Raw genomic sequence first — 22,437 nt, 5'->3', positions numbered from 1 at the left:
TTTTAAGAAAAGAGTTTGTTAGTTTAGATGTTAAGCAAGAAAAGATGTTCTTTTTCTTTTATTCTTTGTGGGCAATAGCCCTTTATTATTATATTTTGAAATTTTCTATAATATAGCTTTATTTAACAAGACCTACAGCATTTTCATTTAGCATCTTTAAAAAAAAAAAAAGAATCTTAGTTGTAATACAGCAATCTAAGTATTACAATGTCAACAGATAAGTTATATTTCAACATAGCGTTTGTAACTCTTTCTTCACCAGCAGATATCAAACACATCTTCATCCCAACGCTGTGTGTTTTAGAAAGACACATAATATTGATGTTTTGCATTAAAACAAAACATGTATTATGTGTCGAATAAAACACACAGCGTTGAGTTTTACTGCTTGCTGATGAAGATGCTATACCCTTGGAAGATGCATTGCGGCGCGTCAGAGGCGGAAGTAGATAAAGGGACGCGCCCTTGCTAGTGAGGTGAAAGATCCATAGACAAGAGGTAAGGTAGAACTTATTTCTATATATTTAGGGAATTCATAGACAGCTTTCTTCATCCCAACGCTGTGTGTTTTATTCGACACATAATACATGTTTTGTTTTAATGCAAAACATCAATATTATAATAGCGGTTCAATAATAACATTACACGAATAAATTTACTAAAAAACATTTTCCGTCGAGCACAAAATCAGAGAGAATAAACATTCATGTTTTTGTAATATAATGTTAATCAGAGAGGTCTATAAAAAGAGGTAATGTTAAAATCGCTCGTATAACGTGACAATGATACCTATCTACACATAGAAGTATACTTACTAGAAGGGACTTATTTTGTTATATTATTGGGTAGGAAAGATCATCGAACTTTGGGTTTTTTGCTGTTAGTATTTGTGGACGAACATTAGATTGTTTTGTTGTATTTTATTTTTTATTTTTAAAAGTAATATCACAGTATTACAATAAGGAAATAATATTGTAATACTGTGGTAATATGCAGATTTGATTTTTAGTTTCATAGCATTAAAATGCTTTATAAATGAGTTTATTTTTCTACCTATTCTTTAAACATTTCTCAAGTATAAAGATGTAAACATGCATGAGACACAAATAAGAAAACGTAAATATTATAATATGTGTTTCTCATAAATTAATGAAGTCAATTTTCCTAACATAATGGCATATATTTAACACGACCGATGAAAAATTATCCGCTCATAACTGTAGAAGGAACTATTTTTTCACTTAGGACATGTTAAGGCTCATCCAGTTTTGTTTGTCTCGGCTCCGAACATTTCATATCGCACGGAGGACGCGCAGGCATTTCCTGAACGCCGCGGGAGGCGCCGCCCGCTACGTGACGAACTCCTACCCTAAAATATTTGTACTATTCATCGCCTTAAGCAGCGTTAAACGCTGACGTTTCTTTCTTATATTTTCCCTTCTTATTAGGTGAAAATAATTTGGAGGAAAATGATACGGTTGTTATTTATAAAACCCAACCCTTGGGTTTTGCTCGGCTTTCTGCTTCCTTATTGAATGACCGCTAGCTTTGTACACGTCTTTGTTCGTGGAATTCATGTTATGTTGATTGCGGTTATTTTCTATTTTATGAAAGGTTGATGAGTAACACAAATTTAAATATGTTAAACATATTTTTATTAAAAAATAAAGTGTTATTAAAATAAATAAATGGGACGAATTATTAGCTGTAATACTTAATTAATGCTGCTCTTATTGCTTTTTGCAAGTTTCTACATTTTTCGTTTGAACTGTTCTTTAATTAACTCGTTTGTTTCCAACCACGAGTAACTAGCGCAATCGTTCGCACCGGAAAACATGGTTGGATCAAGGCGATGGGGAAGATAGTCTAGAAATTCAAATTAAAGTTGAACATTGCTTGCTTCATATATTACATCGATAGAATGAAGTATTTTATTCTTACTTCGGCTTTCAAATTTCAAAAATTTTCAAATTTCAAATTATTTATTTCTTCCTTTTACAATAATATGTCCTTAACTAATTTGTGATTGGAACACTCCTAGTAAGCAAACAAATGCTTGTGTCAGGAGGTTCCGCTCTTCCTTAACACTATTAGATACAGAAACAGAAAAAAGAAAGAAAAGAAAGAATAAAATCTGTGTGTGTGTGTGTGTGTTTGTGTGTGTGTGTGTGTGTGTGTGTGTGTGTGACAGCACGTTTATTTTTTATATTGGAGCAAAGCTTCGGTATCTGAGTAGCTTAAGGGTTTCAACCATTCCATTAATACTTTTTTACAGTTTTTATTGAGCAATTTACCTATATTTAATTTTTTATTTATTTTATTGTACAAGTTTGAAGATTGAGCAGCGAATTGTGTTTTAGCAAAGGATGTTTTAGTATGCGGAATTTTAATAATATCATTTCTTCTTCCAAAATCTAGCGAAGGATTAAATAACAGGTTTTTGTGAGTTTTTAAGACAGAGTTTAAAATATATAATTTTCTAACAGACAAGAGACCGCAATGTTTGTATAAATCTTCCCTAGGAAATCTAGTTAGTTTGTTGAACATGACCTTCAATAAGCATCGCTGACCCCTCTCAAGAGATATAAAATAAACTATCTATCGACTCGATCGGCTTTACAATAAACTATCTATCGACACATAAGTTATATCATAGAATTGCTTTCATAATACTAGGAAGAGTTTCTTGTTTAGAAGATTAGAATTAAAAGGCACGCGTCCACAGTATGGGACACAAAATCTTACATCTACCGCCAAAATAAGCTCATCAGGAGATACCGGAGATACTGAAGCAATGGTTTATTATAAAAATACCACTTTTTTATTTTAGCTACTTATTTGTGTGCGTGACGGTCCAAAGTCTACTTTTATATGCTTTTTAACATTAGTGTGAGAATGGAGTGAGGAAACTGGCATGTCCAAGAATTAAAAGTTCGTTAGCACGTGACATCTGCCTACTCTACTCTATACTTAGCCAGTGTTGTGGCATGCACTCTCAAAGGAGACATAATAATATGTAGATTGTAGGTACCTGGAGTGGGTTGAAAATATTGGTAGATTAGTACCAGCTGTCAAATATAGGCGGTGTTATTATTGTTATAGGTAGATTTTAGCGTAGAGGCATCGATTCGATTCTCGGTAGAGACTATCAAAAATGCCTCAAGTCGAGAAGCTAATCACTTATTATAAGGAAAATCGATCAGTCAAATTGATGTGAAATACATCTGCCAATACACGGGGATACGGGATTACCTATAACATCAAAGGCCTTAATTCGTTGGCCTTATTTTTTCACCGATTAAAGCAGCGGTGAATATTTGGAATCATGTTATTTTTGGATTTTTAATAAAGGGTCTGTTTTTTCTGAGTTGCTTGATTCAGTTATTTCTAAATAGAAATGAAATTTGTACCCACACGAAATTTAATTACCCGCGTTTTTCTTCATCGTAGCACATAAAAATAAAATTAGTTTATATTAGAACAGGTATACGCAAATAGCACTGAAATTTATGTTACCAATTATTATTATTGTCTCAATAGTAATTTTAATGCTAAAACAATAGCAGATAATGTACTAATAGATAGATGCTATTATGTAGTGCATATATACATAATATGCACTATATATATTACAAATCTAATAGTAAGTTTAGTTTTTATTTATTTAATTTTATTATTATCATAAGATTTTGATGCCTCCCTTTATACAGCAAACACTTGTCCTTTGCCTAAGTGGTCGCCTGGTAGAAATCACTCTGAAGTGATAAGGCCGCCCCGTTACACATAATAATTATGCTGTAACTGTGTGATTTATTATTTACTTTTATGTTTTATAAAAATAATATGTGTAATGAAGTGCCAAATAAATAAATTAGTTTTTAAGCAAAACTATAAGCTAATTATTATCATGCAATATCAGATCTAATAAAACTCCTAACTTTTTCATTCCATTCGTTAATGGCTTGTTCTTTTCAAATCAAAACTTTTTCGCCCGTTGTGATTTCGAAATTAGCTTACAATTTTACCGCCTAAGAATTTGTCGACCCATCAAGGGTACCCTTAGTAGAACACTTAAAATAAATTCGCTCTAATTAACGGACGATAATAACCCGCCGCTTGAATGAATAAAACTATTAAATTATACAGTAGGTAATCTGGGAGAGATTAAATTGTTCTGTAAAAATTCTTTTATGAAAGAAGATAAAGGATGAGCAGGGATATTTTTATACTTAAACTAGCGGTCCGCCCCGGCTTCGCCCGTGGTACATATTAACGTTTTCTCTACATAAGAACCATCCTCGTACTTCAAGGAATATAATAAAAAAAGAATTATCGAAATCGGTTCAGCCGTTCTCGAGTTATGGAATTACAACGAAAAGTGGCATTGATTTTTATATATTACTAGCGGTCCGCCCCGGCTTCGCCCGTGGTACATATTCACGTTTTCTCTACATAAGAACCATCCTCGTACTTCAAGGAATATAATAAAAAAAGAATTATCGAAATCGGTTCAGCCGTTCTCGAGTTATGGAATTACAACGAAAAGTGGCATTGATTTTTATATATTAGAAGATGTCGGGTAGATATGATTTTCATTTATACATAACTAGGTTTCCACCCGCGGCTTCGCCCACGCAGTCAAAGAATAACCCGCATAGTTCCCGTTCCCGTGGGATTTCCGGGATCACGTCATTTTCCGGGGATAAAAAGTAGCCTATGTCCTTTCCCGGGTATCAAAATATCTCAAATTTCATGAAAATTGGTTCAGTAGTTTAGGCGTGCTTGAGTAACAGACAGACAGACGGAGTTACTTTCGTATTTTAGTATGGATGTAATAGACGATTTAAAATAATATATTACCTATAACCTAGCAGGTATGAAAGTAAATAGAAAAATAAATCCCATTTATCGACATTTTCTAACTGTACATTATTTTTAAAAGCACTTTTATATGAAAGTTAATAAAGAACATATATTTATTACATTCACATAGTATTTTTAGTAATAAACAATAGGTAATAAAGTTTCATATCCTACGCCTACGCCTGTCGTTACATTTACTTGAATCTAGGCATCTAGGCCCACGTCGTAGCGTGTGGGTACGGTAATACAGATTGAATAATATATCCGTACGATGTGTACCGATATTTGCGGTTTGCAACAAAAACTATGAAAAATATATTAAAATAATATTGTAAATGAAGTGTAGAAAACTTAATAAAGATACACTCTACGAATTGAGTGTTTTACTTAGTTTTTGGGAATTGTTCAAAAAAATCAAAATCATTTATTTGCAATGTGGTTACAACACTAGAAACAACTTACATAATATAATATCTATAATATTATGTGATACATTTATTGTTAAAAACAAGTATCAATACAATCAACACTATTGTATAGCAAATAATATAAAACTCTGCTGAATTATTGACACCTGAGTTAAAAAAAAAACACCATCAGTAATACGTTTTTATATGCGTTTTATATTGACAATATCAGGTGTAACACATACTCCTCCGTCTTACATAAAAAAGATAATTTTCTTGTTTACAGAAAAGCGAGTGCTCTCTTATATTTTGCGTTATGTAAAACGTAAAACGCTGCGAAAATTTCAAGCGAAAAATATTCCGCATTAACGTTACAGGATGCAAGAGGTGTTACAAAATGCCATATTGTTTATGGGAAGTGGGAAACGTTAGGCCGGGATCGTCCTTCGTGTTTTGTCTAAAAAAAAGACATTCAAAACTTACACCCTACTATTTAAATACAGCACTTTCAAATTGAATATTTTATTTAGTTTTCCTTGTTTGTAATGTCTTGTTTTTGTTCACCTACTTTTTGTTTTGTTTATTAAATATACTCTCAGGGTTGCTTGGTAGAGATCGCTACTTAGCGATAGGGGCGGGCCGCCTTTTGCTTGTTTTATATGTGTTGTGTGCTTTTGCATTTTTTAAACAATAAAAAATTTTCATTCATTCATTCATTCATTCACTATCATGTAAATATCACTTGGAATTACACGAGAGAGAAAATCTCGTTACATTCTGTTGTTCCGGTGATTACATTACGTGGAAATCCCAAGTGCTACCTACGGCTGCGGTTTTGTAATTCCGTGAGAAAAATTTGTGGCCGTATTAAAGAATATAGTGCGCATGCGCGGCGCTTAACGGCCAAGCGCGATCGCAAGGAACCGCAGTTGAAAACGTGTGCGTAGAATAACAGCCGCGTATCTTTTCGCTGAGAACGCCGCGAGTCCCGTGCATAACAATAAAATAATTATAAACAAGTTCGTGAACGACTGTTCCAGAGGGCGTACGAACGAACTTTCGTGATGTGGCTGTAGGTAGGTGGTTGTTTTAAATTCACAATCTGTCAAACATGACATGCGATGAATGATGGTAAACATTAGAAGTCCGATTATAGTCTAGTCAGGATGAGTCGTACATACTTAATGGATTTTCGCAGTGTATGAGATTTATGAGCGAAATTTTGCATGGATATTATGACACTGAGATAATATTATGAAGATAGTTTGTACTAGTTTTATGTAAATTTTTTTTTTATCATTTTTTCATGATACGTAGATATACATTATTCGTAGTTTACGTGTGATATATACGAGCGCCTAACTTAAAGAATGCGCATTAAAAGTATGTAGTTAAATATTTTGATATAATATAATATAGTGATATAATTTAAATAATTATCTAGATAGAAGGGAATATTTATTTTATATTAGTTGATATTTATTAAGCACTTTTCGAATTTGTAACAAGTATATAACTGCTGACTGCAATAAAATTTAAGATAATTATCAAAATTATAATCATTCTTCTTGAGAATTCTTCTTAGAAAGGCAAGCAATCTGTATTGGGCATAGGTAATATAAAATTATAAAACTGTAAGCTATGTAGAAAGTATACTAAATATAAGCTCATATTATTTATTGTGTTTAGATAAGTAGTTTGTTATGGGTTAATTAATAATTTTAACTTAAAGTTTTAGGTAGGTAAGGTTTGTTGTAAACAATGTGTCTGCAGTGTGTTTTGGAAATGTTAATTATAAAGGAAAATATTTTTTTAAAATCAATCGAGTAGTTTTTGAGTTAAATTGATTAAAAAAAACAAGCAAGTTAGAGTAACTTTCATACCATATAAAATAAATTATATAACGATTTATTTTGTATTAAGAAAACTATACTTCTAATTTGAATGAGGCTAAATATATGTGTCTCTGCAATTTAGTCCAACTGTATATTTTTTTTTTATATCAAATTAAATTTAAATAATAATGAAATATAGGTACTAAAATTAATATCACAATAATCTTGAGTTGTATCAAACAACTAATACACAGGGAATAATCTAAGTAATACATATAATTAACGTTAACATAAACCTATAATCTAAATACAATTGATACAAGATACAATCCCTTTGTTTAACATACTAATTGTTATAATCCCGTACCTACACCACGTGTATTTCTAAATAGAATTAGATTGAGAATCATAGTGGGAAAGGTCACAGAACCTTCATAATTCTTTATATTTATTTGAGGCGAAACGAAAACATTGATGTTTGAGCCCTTGTGTAAACATAAGCTAGGGAATAGAACTAGCAAATGTATTAAGGAATGCGGAATGTAAGATAAGACCTGGCTGTTCGATGGTAATTGGACGGGCGATATTATTATTATTGTTTCAATTCCTTGATATTGGAACAATTGTTAAGTAAAATACATGCATGTTTACTTTTAGAGTAGTATTATAGTAATAACTACTAGACTCGGCTTCCTTCAGGATGACAAGGAATAAAAATAATACATACGTATATGTATGTATTATTTAGCCAATGTTATGTAAAAAATCGCTGTTGTAGTATCTACCTGAACTAATTAAACGAACGAACAAACAGCTAAACCAACTATAAATGTAATCAATCCTCTTTATTAAATTGACAACGATATCAAAAGAGTTATGTTATTTATATCGATGACACAATATAGTATAAAATAAATAGCAACCAAAAAATAGTTTTTGTGTATTAGGATTTTTTTATTCAATCACTAGCTGGACCTACTTCACTCCAGTAGTATTCAAAGGTAGCGTTTTCCTGGTACATTTAATACGGACCCGATCAGCTGATTTTGCGTGAAAGAGTAATCCATCATCACACATCTATACTCACAAACTTTCTGGTTTATATGATTAGGATATTTGCTCTTACTTATAATAATTTATGCACAACAATATAACAATAAAATATTATATTTATCATTGACTTTTGCCTATACATTGGGGCACAACTACATACCAATAAATAGTAATATACAGCAGTTTCAACAGGAAGACGATATGATAAGCACTCTAGACCACAATAATTCTATCAGATAGCATTGTCGAATCGGCTGCCATATTGAATAATATCGAGGTTATATAATCGAGGACCCTGAGTGCCTGTTAAGGAAAACATTATCTACAAATGAAGAGATACGTAGCTTGTTATTATTAGGGACTGTTGACGGAAATAAGTACGTACAGTATTATGTATTTCAATTGAAAAGTTCTTGAATACTAGAAGAGTTATCAAAGGCATTTGTGGCTGTAATATTTTGTTCTATATTCTAATTTATATAATTAATATAGTGCAGAATAATAATTTAATATAGTACAGAATAATAATTTATAATTGAACTTTCTACTTCTTCATCGTATTAGTGGTTTTTTTTTAATTAAACTAACAATTTCATTTTTTACGGATGTGGTAATGTGATTGTTACTGCTTATCATTTAATTTTTATTCGTATACTATGAGGATGAGAAAATAAAATTATAGAGATTTATTCCTATACTGCTTGATGACTAAGAAGTTTGAGTTATCTTTGTACATTTATTTATCATTCTGTTCTTTTATATTAACATAATGAGTTTCCCCATTTAAATTTCTAATACATAATGTATTATATTCATTGTATTATTTATGTTTGTTCAGAAAATACAACGGGATAGATGTTAAGTCCTTCAAAGGCAATTAATTCTTCCTTGAATAAATCCTGTCTCTTTCGTTTTAAGGCAATTTCCTTTTGAATATATTGCATAAAACATTCGTCTTATTTTTCGTACACAGAAGTAACAATATTGTACTGTCCCCACTTTGCGGTTTTATTCCATTAACCTAATTTAATTACATGTTTAATTATATAATGACTCGTTCATTTGGGTGCGACTTCATTTTATTCGTTAATACGAAAGTATAATTGAATATTCGCTACGAATGTCATATTGTGTTTTTTTAATTTACACATTTTGTGATACTGGCGTTTTATATGATTTAAAATTTTTAATAGTTAAGCCGCTTTGCTTATGGCACACTAATTAACATTTTAATAAGTTTAAAGTCTCATTGACTGTTAATTACATTTAATTCCTTTGTGATGAATGATTCAATATTGAAGCAATTAATGGGAAATATTTCGTTATTAATAACTGACGTAAATATTATATTGTACTAGGTTTCCGCCCGCGGCTTCGCCCGCGCAGTCAAAGAAAAACCCGCATAGTTCCCGCGTCGGATTTCCGGGATTGCGTCATTTTCCCGGGATAAAAGTCTATGTCCTTTCTCGGGTATCAAAATATCTCCATACCAAATTTCATGAAAATTGTAACAGACAGACAGACAGAGTTAATTTCGCATATTTTATAATATTACTAGTATGGATATCTTTAGACATAATTACTAGCTTTATGCACTTATTTTATTCCCATAGAGGTATAAATAATCAAAATTATTTCTTAGCGGACGTCATGGTGCCGTGGCTAATATCTGCAGATATTAGCCACCATGACGTCTGCATGCCATTTTGCCCAATTGGCTATAATAATTCTGTGCCTCCAGTGAATAAGGGAATAACTCAAAAACAGCACTTTTCAGGAGAGACAAAAAACTATATATCAATACTAAATCTTTATAACTTCAAATTTTTAAGCTTGTATGGGTAAGATATGATGTTAGACTTTAGTTTTACATATGAACACATATTGTAACAACCCCATAAATATACTTTTTTCGTGTTTTTTTGTAGTTGTGGCCTTATGAACGAGTACTTCATGGAATAACTCAATGTATTCACATAATTTTTTTTTTGCTCTTTGCAATATAACGACTTATGCCCTAATGCACTATGTTCATAATCACATAACACGACTTATATTATTGCCAGCTTTGGTTTTATAGAAATGATGCGACTTATTATGCTTGAAATTTGTGTACTTTATGACTCAATTGAGGCCTTTTAGTGGAACAACCATGCACGTAGCTTGAGAAACGAATAAAATCAACGGATTTTTTATCGTTATTAGATATATCTAATAAAAACAAAATAACATTTAGGTGTTTATATGCATTTTACCCTAGAAGTCCAATCTACGTAAATTTGACGTACACCGCGGCGAAATATCTTTGTCTTTTCTATATTTACCATCGAATCGCTTCGAAATCCAGAACCAACTCATTAGCCGTCGAGACCTAGCAGTACATAGTTGGTTCATCCCGGTAAATTCCGCCATTTTATAGTAAAGAGGATGTTGTACGTCATTTTGACGTATAATTGGGCTTTTCGTATTTTTTACGATTGTTTCAAATTTTTTATTTTGTGATGAAGATGATTATATGAATATTTTTTTCCAAGTCACGTTTTACATGATAGAGTATTATATACATTATATTGAGTGTAAAATAGGATCCAGAAAACTTTAATACTAGGACGAAAAACCTTCAATTTTAGTAAATGACGATTATTGTCTTCCGCTGGATTTGGACTCCAAGCAAGAGGATTGGGTAGCTAAAGATGTTGTCCGGAGAAAAACCGAATATGTATGTCATGGTGGTTATACATTGAGGATACAAGCACTATAAAAAGATAAGAGAAGCTCGAAAACCATATTCCTGTATGTTCAGTTACCTCACAGGGAAAGTTATAGTGGCGATATTTTACGGCAAATATGGAATTTCAAAAATTTCTATATCATATAATATCAACATAATATAGATAAATAAAGAAAATACAATGAGCCGCAAAGATTTTATGAAAAAATTAAGCACACATTTGAAGGTGCCTTGGATGCAAATACGAGTGCAAGTGGCACGCACTTTGAAGTATCTTGACAAATACAAGACTAGAATTTTTACAATATCCCAATTTTTTCAAAATATGTGGTACCAGAGTATCCATAATATGTTAACGATAATGCAGGGCCAAAAAAGTATCGATATTGCGGATTTTTTTTCCTATAAAAAAGGCAAATCACCAAATGACAGTGGCTAAAACGCTATATGAGAGTACAATATTCATAATAATTGTCAAGACCGGTTATAAAAAATTTTTCTATGAAATAAATTAAAAAAAAAGATTAAAAACTAGTTATTTTTTATAAAACTTACCCAAATATAAGAAGAAAATATAAGTTTAACATTTTTGTTGGCTTTTTTTAGATGATTCAACTATCGTTCTGTATTTATATAAACAAAGAGTATAATATTAGCACTTAATGTGTTAATCAAAACTGTATTTTTAATATCTATTGCAAAAAATAGTTAATTTCCATAGAAATATTATTAGTATCCCAAGTTAACTGATAAATAAAAAAAGATTGAAAAATATTATTAAGCAAAAAGGAATAGTGTCCGTTGTTTCCGTGCAGTATTCAAATAGACCAATAGTAACACGGCATTAATGCAAAACTGTCTCATGTCGTCACTTGAACCAATGACACTAAGAGTTGTTCCTTTATGCTCATGTTAGAAAAATGACACAACTGCGTTTATACTAAAATAGTGTTAAGCACGGATGGAACAAAATGAATTAAGTCTTTATTCAAAAAGTATAACTACACATATGTCTTTGTGTTCGTGGGTTATTTTGACTCGAGACGAATAGTTCCTTTGCGATTGCCTAAAATGATGGATAAGGTAACTTATACCGTTTATCACACCCTACTTATACCGTTTGGGTCATTCGAAAAACTGGGTTAGGATGCAGCTAGAGATATGACCTTTTGATATGTTGTGTATTTTGACGAGCTGAATCCAATGGTGCAATAAAAACCAAAGGGAATAACTCGTCTTACTCCCTTATTCACTGGAGGCACAGAATTTACCGCCTCCATTCTGTTATTATTTTTAACACATTTTAACCAACCACGAGGTCCTGGGTTTTTCCCGATTGAAACTAGAAAAAAATAGTTCCTATAAAAGGTTAAAACTTTTAACTCGATCAGAAAATCGATACATGAAACAAATGCGAAATGCACTTAACCTATGTCTCAGTTAATACTTTCTTCGTATATAAATAACGATAAAAGTATAAAATTTATATAAATTTCAAATATTTTAAACCAAAGTTATTTCAAATGCAAAACAACACTCAAAAGCAATTATTTGCACAAAATTATGAATAAACAATAATACAATATCTCTGGAAGTGACAGGATTTGTTAGAACGGGATTTGTTTCAGAGATTTGCGTGAATTCTATTTATAAAACAAAATAATATAATGGTAAAGGATATTTCAGTTGCTATTTTACCACGCCTGCATACATTTTATAAATTTTCGGAAAATTCAAAGGTTATTATATTAAACAAGCTGTGTTAAAAGATAATGAATAATGTAATTTTGAAGATAATACTAAAAACCGCGATAAAAAAAATGCATAATTACAAATTTACGGAAATTACGGACTGAATATTCTTAACAACCGACTATTTTTTATTTAGTAGATGTATATTTGTGTTATTTTTTATTTCATTGTGTATGTTAAATTTCGCTTCACTGCATCAGTAGCAGAGCTTAGCACACAACTATATCATTAATTTATTCTCTCATTCTTTACTGATAGATTGAATATACTTTTTGTTCTACAAGTCTAGTCTCGAACACTATAGTCCATATATCTGAAACTAATATAGCAGCGCCTCAGGCGTTGTGCCAACCCGACAGAGTAATTACCATGTCCTCGGGAACAAACCTCTTTGTTTGGACTTGAAACGACGTACAAAAGGATTCGCATGTGAGGTCAAAGTTAACAATCGCCGATACTCAAGTTCTAGAGCAATCTATTGGGTCCTCTTCACAATGGGCAGCGTTGGCCCAACAAATGATCGTCGCAGTTTGCCACCATAACGGCGATTATGAATAAACATCTGCTATGACGGCCGATCGTAGATAGTTCTAGGCCCTTACTATCGTGATGGTCTCTACTCGCCCGATGATGCCCATTGTGAAGAGGGCCCATAAAGTATGGAAGTGGGTCAAACGAGCCAATCATCGCCCGTATAGTGTGACGTTATTACATCGTGTAAATTGAATAAAAAGCTAACTAGTTCATCGTGTAAGACGTGACATCATGCTGACAATGACCTCGTGAAAGATAAAAAAAAAATACTTATTTGATTGTTCGCTTTAAATAAGTTACAAAGTGAACAAAACTTTGATGAAAACTAGACTAATATTAGGTACATACCTATTTATGATGTCAACGTATGAAGACGAGTATTTTTTGAAAGAGTACATCGCGTAGTCGTTTCTACGAGCTACGGAAAATTATTATTATTACACTGACTTCCATAAAGGTTACCAATGTAATATGGCACTCAACAAAATATATTTTTATATTTATGTAAAATACAAATGTTCTTTTGTTTAAACGTTTTATCAAGACTCATTGTAACTATTTTGATTTATCCAAAATTTACTTTGAGTCTACAACCAAAAAAACGACGTGTGGCACTCGGGGACTGCCGCGGTAAAGCTATTGCATAGCATGCCTTCAAGCCACACCTTCGCCCGTCGGAGTGGGGTACGTAAGGTTTTTTCGTTACGGAATTTCTCGATTCGGTCCCCGCGCTCAAGGCCCGCGATAGAAGCTATGTTATAGCTTTAAAAATAAAATTATATTCCTCACTACAGAACTCCAGAATAAGTGAATGTATTTTTATGTACGAATCTTAATACAATATTTGTTCTACCAATATTATGTTACTAGAATTAATGAACAGATATTATGAAAAATATGTCACTAGATCGCACAATGTTATTCCAGATACTCTCTAGTGGGCAGGATACCTACTATAATATACTTAAAACTGTAATATTTTGCTGCCCTCAGGGAGTCAGGGAGGTACTCGCATTCCTCGCAGTTACAGCACATGTTACACGTCTTTTAGTTTCTTTTTTATAAATGTATGTATATGTCGTGGCCATATCGTAGATTTGCTCATTTCATGAAATGCTATGCAATAGCATGCCTTCAAGCCACACCTCCGCCCGTCGGAGTGGGGTACGTAAGGTTTTTTCGTTACGGAATTTCTCGATTCGGTCCCCGCGCTCAAGGCCCGCGATAGAAGCTATGCAATAGCTTTAAAAATAAAATTATATTCCTCACTACAGAACTCCAGAATAAGTGAATGTATTTTTATGTACGAATCTTAATACAATATTTGTTCTACCAATATTATGTTACTGGAATTAATGAACAGATATTATGAAAAATATGTCACTAGATAGCACAATGTTATTCCAGATACTCTCTAGTGGGCAGGATACCTACTATAATATACTTAAAACTGTAATATTTTGCTGCCCTCAGGGAGTCAGGGAGGTACTCGCATTCCTCGCAGTTACAGCACATGTTACACGTCTTTTAGTTTCTATTTTATAAATGTATGTATATGTCGTGGCCATATCGTAGATTTGCTCATTTCATGAAATGGCCAATTTAGTTTGGCCAGATCGTTAAATCGTCAACATTTCACGATTTGGTCATCCACATTTGGCCAGATCGTCGATCTGGCCAAACGTGGATGGCCATTTCACGAAATGCGACCATTTGTGTTTCTTTTTTAAAAAGCGATTCGCTTCTGGCACTCGCCGGCCGCTGTCGCGGCACGCTCGCTTTGCTCGCTCGGCTCGTGCGTTGTTTATTCAAGTCTAACCTAACCTAACCTATATTTTATACGATCTGGCCAAATGTCGATGACCAAATCGTGAAACGTTGACGATTTAACGATCTGATCAAACTATGTTGGCCATTTCATGAAATGAGCAAATCTACGATATGGCCACGACATATATATTATTATCTAACAGACATACATTCGATCTTTACTAAGTGCTGTATGTGTACCTAATGTAAGTGTGTAATAATATGCGAATGTACTTATTCGCTTATTATTATTCGCGTATTATTATTACCTGAAAATAACATAGATATTTAGTAAAATCTGTATTGTAAACGATAATATCTGCAAATATTTCTCAACATTCTATAGTGGAGTAAATTTTGCTCACTGTTTATTGTTTCATAATGTAATCTAATTCAAAGGAGAAAATTTTATATAATAAATCAATTCATAAATCAATTCAATATGCCAATTATTTTATATTTATTTGTCTCTACTGAACTCATATAAAATATGGGAAAGTTACCTAATCAATCAACACCTCATTACGAACTGTACAAATAAATATTAATATTAAATTGAGTAAAAATTAAGGGCGTAGAGAGTTCATGCATTCTCTTTAGGAACAATATGTATAAAACCTTTTGTATTTTGGGTCCACTTCTATTCAAAGGAAACCCTTTGTGTTTATTTTAACGCGTTTTCTATTAAGGATACTTTAACAACGAGATAAAGTACCATAAACGGCAATGACCTATTATACTAGTAGACGCGGCAAACGCCAACATCATTGCACTAAAAAACAGCGTAATTAATACATACCTACTTACTAACGCATTATCACAAATACAGTTGTTCTCTCTTTCACTCTCACGCACGAGACATAATACATGTCTCACTCATGTACTTCGTAATAACAACTGCCGATTAAAATACAAAAAGAACGTCCAGCCACGACGCTGAATGGTGCGTGACTAAGTGAAACTCGGGCACTTACCTGAGTTTTTTCTTGCCAAAATAGAGAGCGGGTAACGTATCTAGCTCTTTTATATATCATAGATAAACGGTAGTTAAATAAACGACGTTAAAATTCATAAAATACTGATAAACTCATGGTACCTATTCTCTAAGAAAACTCTTCAATATCGATGTAAATACTTAGTCTTAGGCTGGTTGCAGTGCTTGCCTGACCATCAGTGGATTTGTCAGTCGCGCTTGTCATATGTATGGAAATTCATAAAACCGTTCATAGCTAGACCGACCATACGCACGCGTGCGTCATGCGCATTAGGCTGGTTGCAGAGCTTGACCGACCGTCATTGCGTACCGTCGGTCCTGACGATACGCATCAACAATTGTATGACTATGACACTAATGCGCATGACAATACGCGTGCGTATGGTCGGTCTAGCTATGAAAGGTTTTATGAATTTCCATACATATGACAAGCACGACTGACGTACACACTGACGGTCGGTCAAGCTCTGCAACCAGCCTTAGTGTAAATACGTCAATTTCATATTAGTTTCGAAGGTATTAAATTATGCGTCTACAAAACGGTATTTCGAAGTTAAGAGAATATTAATGAAATGTTTATCTTAATCTCTAGTCAGGTATGTCGGCATAAATTTCACGAATCTATACAAAATTGTGCCGACGATTCGAAGTTAGTATAAACGAATTTCAAACTTTATAACTCTTAGAATCACAACACAGTTTCGGTTATATCTTAACATAATCTTTAGAAGTAGCAAAGGTCAATCTATCGGGCGAATAATCGTCTCACCGATCCGTCATCGAGTTATAGAAAGAAGTTTATCGTCTACTACGCATGAATGATTGTGAGCTTAAGCGAAATGGAAAAAATGTTACGCGAAAACTATTCGATTATTTATCTCGGATTTCCTTTGTGAATGGAATATAGTAGGCAATATAGAATATATGGATAACTTGGTATCATCAGTTAAATATCGTTGTTATCTTTTGTCACGTTTTGATTTCATTTTCCAACGAACTTCTTTCGTAGGCGTGAATTAATCTTGATAAAAACTTATAATTAAAATATAAATATGTCAGTAAAATATGACCCTTTTGTAAATAGTCTAACGTCCAACCCAAATAACAACATTGTTTGTATGATTGCCAACATTTACCTAAATTACAGGCTTTTACGCTAAAAGTGTAATTATAAAAATTAGCATTCAGTTCTCGTTGTGTGACTCGTGTTAGAAATGGGTGATAAATAATATTGAACTTGCAATAGAATGAGTAAAAATAAATACAATAAACAATATTTTTACAATTGGAAAAAAAAATATTGAACTGACTCGATGGTTTAAATATAAAAAAGAAAATATAAAACGTTCTATATTTTAAAATTTATGTTATGAATTTTTATTTTGATCGTTTATTACTATCAATAAATTGAACGTCTGAAAGAAATAACACAATTCAAATTTCTGAATATAAGAACGTAACACCAACCATTAAATACAGTAGTATAAAATTTGCTCTATTATAAAATCTTCAGTCTCAAATCTTCCATACTAAAAATCATTCTTACCTCTTACGGATCAGCCATAAGGGTATAAATCTCATATCCAGTACAGAGTGTAAGAAATACCCGGCAATTGATCCCACCCATCCAGGATTTAGTATCTTAAAGGTTTAAGCCAAAAGAAGAGCGCATTAAACTTATTTCATAGCTTCGACCAGACTGGATGCTCTCAAATTTAAGCGTTTAAATTGGAAGATTACAAGATTGACGAAATATACTGCATAATATTTACTGACACTTTTCAATTTGCAAATAAATTAGTAAGTAATAAAAAGAATTAATATTATTATTTTGCATAAGTACTTTTCAAATTACTAATATTTCTATTAACAGCAACGAAGAAAATTCTGAAATAACATGTGCGTTTTTTAATAATTTCTAAACACTGATACCTAAAACGTACCTAATATTTCAAACTAAAGCTTAAATTTATAACAGCACCTGAGTTGTTATTTACCTTTTAGTTTTTCCGTAATCCGGTGACAAATTTTAAACACATTTTAAAGAGAAGTCGCTAGTTACGGAAAGTTTAAAATTCATTTAACACGAGCATGTATAACAAAAATGGTATCAAAATTCGTGTAAACTTTTCTTATTTCTATTTTTATGGCACTCAGTTCGTATAAAAATATTTTTGGCAAACGTGAATTATTAGCGACAATTCTTTTAAGAGCACATTTAAATAATTGGAATATTAATTGTTTAAATTGTGTCTAAATGTATGAGTTTTATTCACATTGTATGTATAAGTATTTAATATGATTCGGGACAACACCTTTCCGCCTGTAATGATTACTTATGGCTTGTAAATTATATTGTTAAAGTAACTAAGCAAATGAGTCGATTTAGCTTATTACATTTTCTAACACTTTCAAGTTCATAAGGGCCCCATTTATAACACTATCCTTATAGATGTACTGCTATTATTTATCAAACCCACCAGCAGACTAGACACTATAAAACATATTGATGGATACCTAAAACCTCATATCAACTAACAAGAACTTTCCACCAGTCCGTATCGTCACGGAACGCATGCCAAGCATTGAGATAATATTAATATGGAGCAGACACCACGAACAAAATCTGTGCGCCAAGCGAGGCGGCGCGGCGCGCGCGAATGACGGCTAGACAGTCATAGATTATGCGATGTCTTTGTACTTACTTAATATTTATTTTAGGTATAAACTGACTTTACTACGCGGGGCTAACAATATCTGGCATATAATATAGGATGATGTAAATAGTGACGTCATATAGAATAATTTAATTTTTTTCGTGTTTTAGGTTCAGTCAGGGCTATGGGAAGTTTTATTCCTTACAAATTGAGCCTTTTTTAGAAAAAAAAATAATTTTTCCCTTTCTTCACGGCCCAGACATGGAAACCTTGAATAGAAAAAATATTAATTACTTATCTCTGAACTAGCGGTCCGCCCCGGCTTCGCCCGTGGCACATATTTCGCAATAAAAAGTAGCCTATGTTCTTTCTCAGGGTCTTAAGATTGTCTGTGCTAAAGGAGAATGCCCATGAAAGTATGGACCACAGTACAGTGTTGCGTCAATGCCAGAGTGGTTTTGGAGGGTTCTTCGATATTCAAAAGATTTTTACCAATTGATTTTTTTGTGATAAAAACAGGGGTTTTCAAGATATTGAGAAAAATGTGAAATAACCTCAAAACTTAAATAACCCCGATTTAGTTAGGTTTATGTGTGATTTAGGTAACATTTTATCGTCCAAAGGTTATTTTTCGATTAACATATTTAATCTATGCGTAGAGCTTATGCTTTCAGACAAAGTCTATCTGTTCATCGGCTAGTGTAGGTAGGCACCAGAAATCTTCCGGGACGGATTTCAAGAAAACCTAAATATATACTTAAAAAATGCCAATTGAGTTTTTATTCGGATTACATGTTGTTGTTGCTGTTGTTGTTTGAATCATTTTTTCACTACATATTCGAAGAAAGAAACAAATAAGAAATAACTGGTTACCTACCAAGCTATGTCATAATAATATTTTTTTTATATATACATATTTATATTATTTTACTTCACTATCTTTGTTAAAACAACCTACAGTGTATAAACAATACCTTAAAGAGTGATTTTATGTTAATTGATTTTTTTTTCTAATTCAATGAAAACAATAATCGATATTAATACATTTAGCTATTTACCATAGTAAATGTAATAAGTTACCGCTTGGTTACCGTGGTAACCGGTAATGGACACTAAATCTATAATAACGGATCTAAACAATTACATGTCTTATTAGATTTTACAAAACATTCCCTGTTCAAAATATATTTTCCGATGGTAAGAAGGCCTCTAAATTGCCGAGATTTTTTTTAATAGTATTGTTGTCTTGATGCATGAGAAAAACCAGTACCAAAAATGGGCATTCTCTTTTCATCAAAATCGGTCCAGTAGTTTATGAGCCTATTAATTACAATCAAACAAACAAACAAAGTTTTCCTCTTTATAATATTAGTGCAGATAAATAAATAATAATTCAATTACACGTTCAAGTCAGTAGCTTATACAATATCAATTAAAAACTTGATTAAAATCAATTAACAAAAAAAAATTGGTGATTGAGTAATTGATTTTCATATTTCATGATTTCACCTTTTTTCAATTAACAACCAGTCTATGCTTTTCTAAATATGTAAAATTATTATTTTATACTATAAAAATATACGCCAGCAAATATTACTAACAACACTTATTTCATGCCCAATGTCATATCTTAAATTTTTAATCTATGACAAAATGTCGCCCGCCAAAAATTTTGCTCTAACTAAGTTTTAAAAATTATTATCTAGTTACTTACTGATGAAAAGTTATTCCTTTGCACTTTTCCGTATTCTTTGTATTATTTGTGCAATATCGTAACACACACGTAGGCATATTTGATGCGTTTCACTTTAAAACAAATAAAAAATGAGCGTGACCTTCGCGCCAATGAGCGAGCAAGCGACTGAGTGCAGTTACGCCACATGACGTATGTTGAGTGGAACATAAGTGATGTAGGCGGTATCGTCTCCATATTAGTATTATCTCAATGATGCCAAGCAATTTTGTTTTGGCAATTTTCCCCCAGTTGATACGTAGAACGTGCGTGATGGCGTGCACGCATTGCTATAAACTTATTTCCTGCGTGACACTGTGGGGTCATGTATCAAGTGTTATTAAAAGGCACTTTCATATTTTCTTGTACCTTGTTCGGCCTTTGTGGCTTGTATACATATTACTTTTTTGGTTGATAGTTTGGAAGTTAAATAATTGACAATCATTTTTTTTTTCAAACTCAAACTCAAACATTTATTTATTAAATAAGACTTCTTCTAGAAGCACTTTTGAAACGTCATTAGGTACATATTTTTAACATTTACCACCGATTCGGAAAGCAGTATCTACGGAGAAGAACCGGCAAGAAACTCCATAGTTGCTCTTTATAATCATACGTCAGTTTTACAATTTAATTTTACAAAATACATATTATGTAACATCATATTATATTATAGTAATATGCCAAAGAACTGTTCTGTTTATTATTTTACCAGATATAAACAAAAACGCGATGCTGTACACAGACTGATCAATGATCAGATTGTTTTCTATAAGTGGATATTCGCGTTAAATCAATCGCAAGAATACATATTACAACTTATAATCTATTACCCTTATCGCTGTCTAATCTAATAATTTTTGTTAATTATGTAGATTATGAAGAAATTCTATTAGCGTATATATTATAGCGTATTTCAAATCCTTCGATTGGAAATGTAATATGAATTTAGTTCTATACTTTCATGATAAAACATGTACAAAGGATCAAAAAATATATTTTTCAGAACAGCTGTATCAAGAGATCGTCTCAAAGATTAAAAATAATAAAACAAATTTTCCATTGAAAAATATATTGAACCATACTGAATTCCTACAAAAGAAGATAACAAGGAATATTGTCAGCAGTTTTTCATTTAGGTACTCCATGCACTTTAGATATAGTTGAAAATGCAGCGAGACAACTCCTATTTATTGAAAACTCTTCAATGTGAATCGAATCATTTCTGAAGTATCTAAGATTGCTCCGAGAAAAAGGTTCAATTTTAAAACCTCATCCATCTTGGGTTTATAACATTTTTATCTTATAAATTCCGTTGCATAAAATTGTATCGATGCGAGAGGGAATATTACGTTTATTGTGATGGAATATTCATATAGAAAGAATTATAACTATAACTTTGTAATAACCAGACTATAGTGTACCTATGTTTGGTAATATAGTTTTCTTTAAACGATCTTTAAAAAATATTATGACGCCTGTTCTGCAGATCTGCTTAAAAATACCCACGATATGTATAACAATATAATATAGTATGATTTTATACTTGGCAAACCCATAACGTTGTATTATTATTTATTAAGAGAACTTATATATACGAGTACCTACATAATAATTATAATATTTATATACTGCATAAAATTGACTTCCTTCTTCATACATTAAACTAAAATACCTTTTACGACTCATAGATTTTATATGGAATACTTTTGTCGAAAATTCTAGAATATTCTTACGTCACATTATTTCTGACGAAAGCACTACAAAGAATACGAGGTATTTATGACTTGCACGCGATATGACTCATTTTTATGAGATTTTGGTAATGCATGCAAGGCAAAAAAAAACCTTAATAACGTTAAAACATGTTTATTCCGATAAAGATTTAGATTAGTTTTGCATTCGAAATTGTGATTGCATTTGTTTTTCTTTATCATATTATTTTATCTGTTAATTGAAATCAAACTCACGTAATCTACAACCGAAAAATCCCTTATTGACATCAGTTATGTAAATACCAAATACATTTCCATAAGCAAATCACATTCAATCCATCACAATTCACAACAA

The 22,437-nt window shown here is 32.0% G+C and overlaps 1 protein-coding gene across 1 annotated transcript in view; it reads left to right on the top strand.

Moving 5' to 3' along the window:
- The first annotated feature begins 6,206 nt into the window (after positions 1-6,206).
- LOC123694038 (zwei Ig domain protein zig-8-like) overlaps positions 6,207-22,437 on the top strand; it is a 30,162-nt gene continuing 13,931 nt past the window's right edge. The window contains exon 1 of the mRNA XM_045639332.1: positions 6,207-6,346. The gene's annotated coding sequence lies outside the window, so the exon portion shown is untranslated. The remainder of the gene's footprint in view (positions 6,347-22,437) is intronic.

This window comes from Colias croceus, chromosome 8 (genome assembly GCF_905220415.1).
Source record: "Colias croceus chromosome 8, ilColCroc2.1".
NCBI lineage: Eukaryota > Metazoa > Arthropoda > Insecta > Lepidoptera > Pieridae > Colias > Colias croceus.
This window is presented reverse-complemented; position numbering and strand designations above follow the sequence as displayed.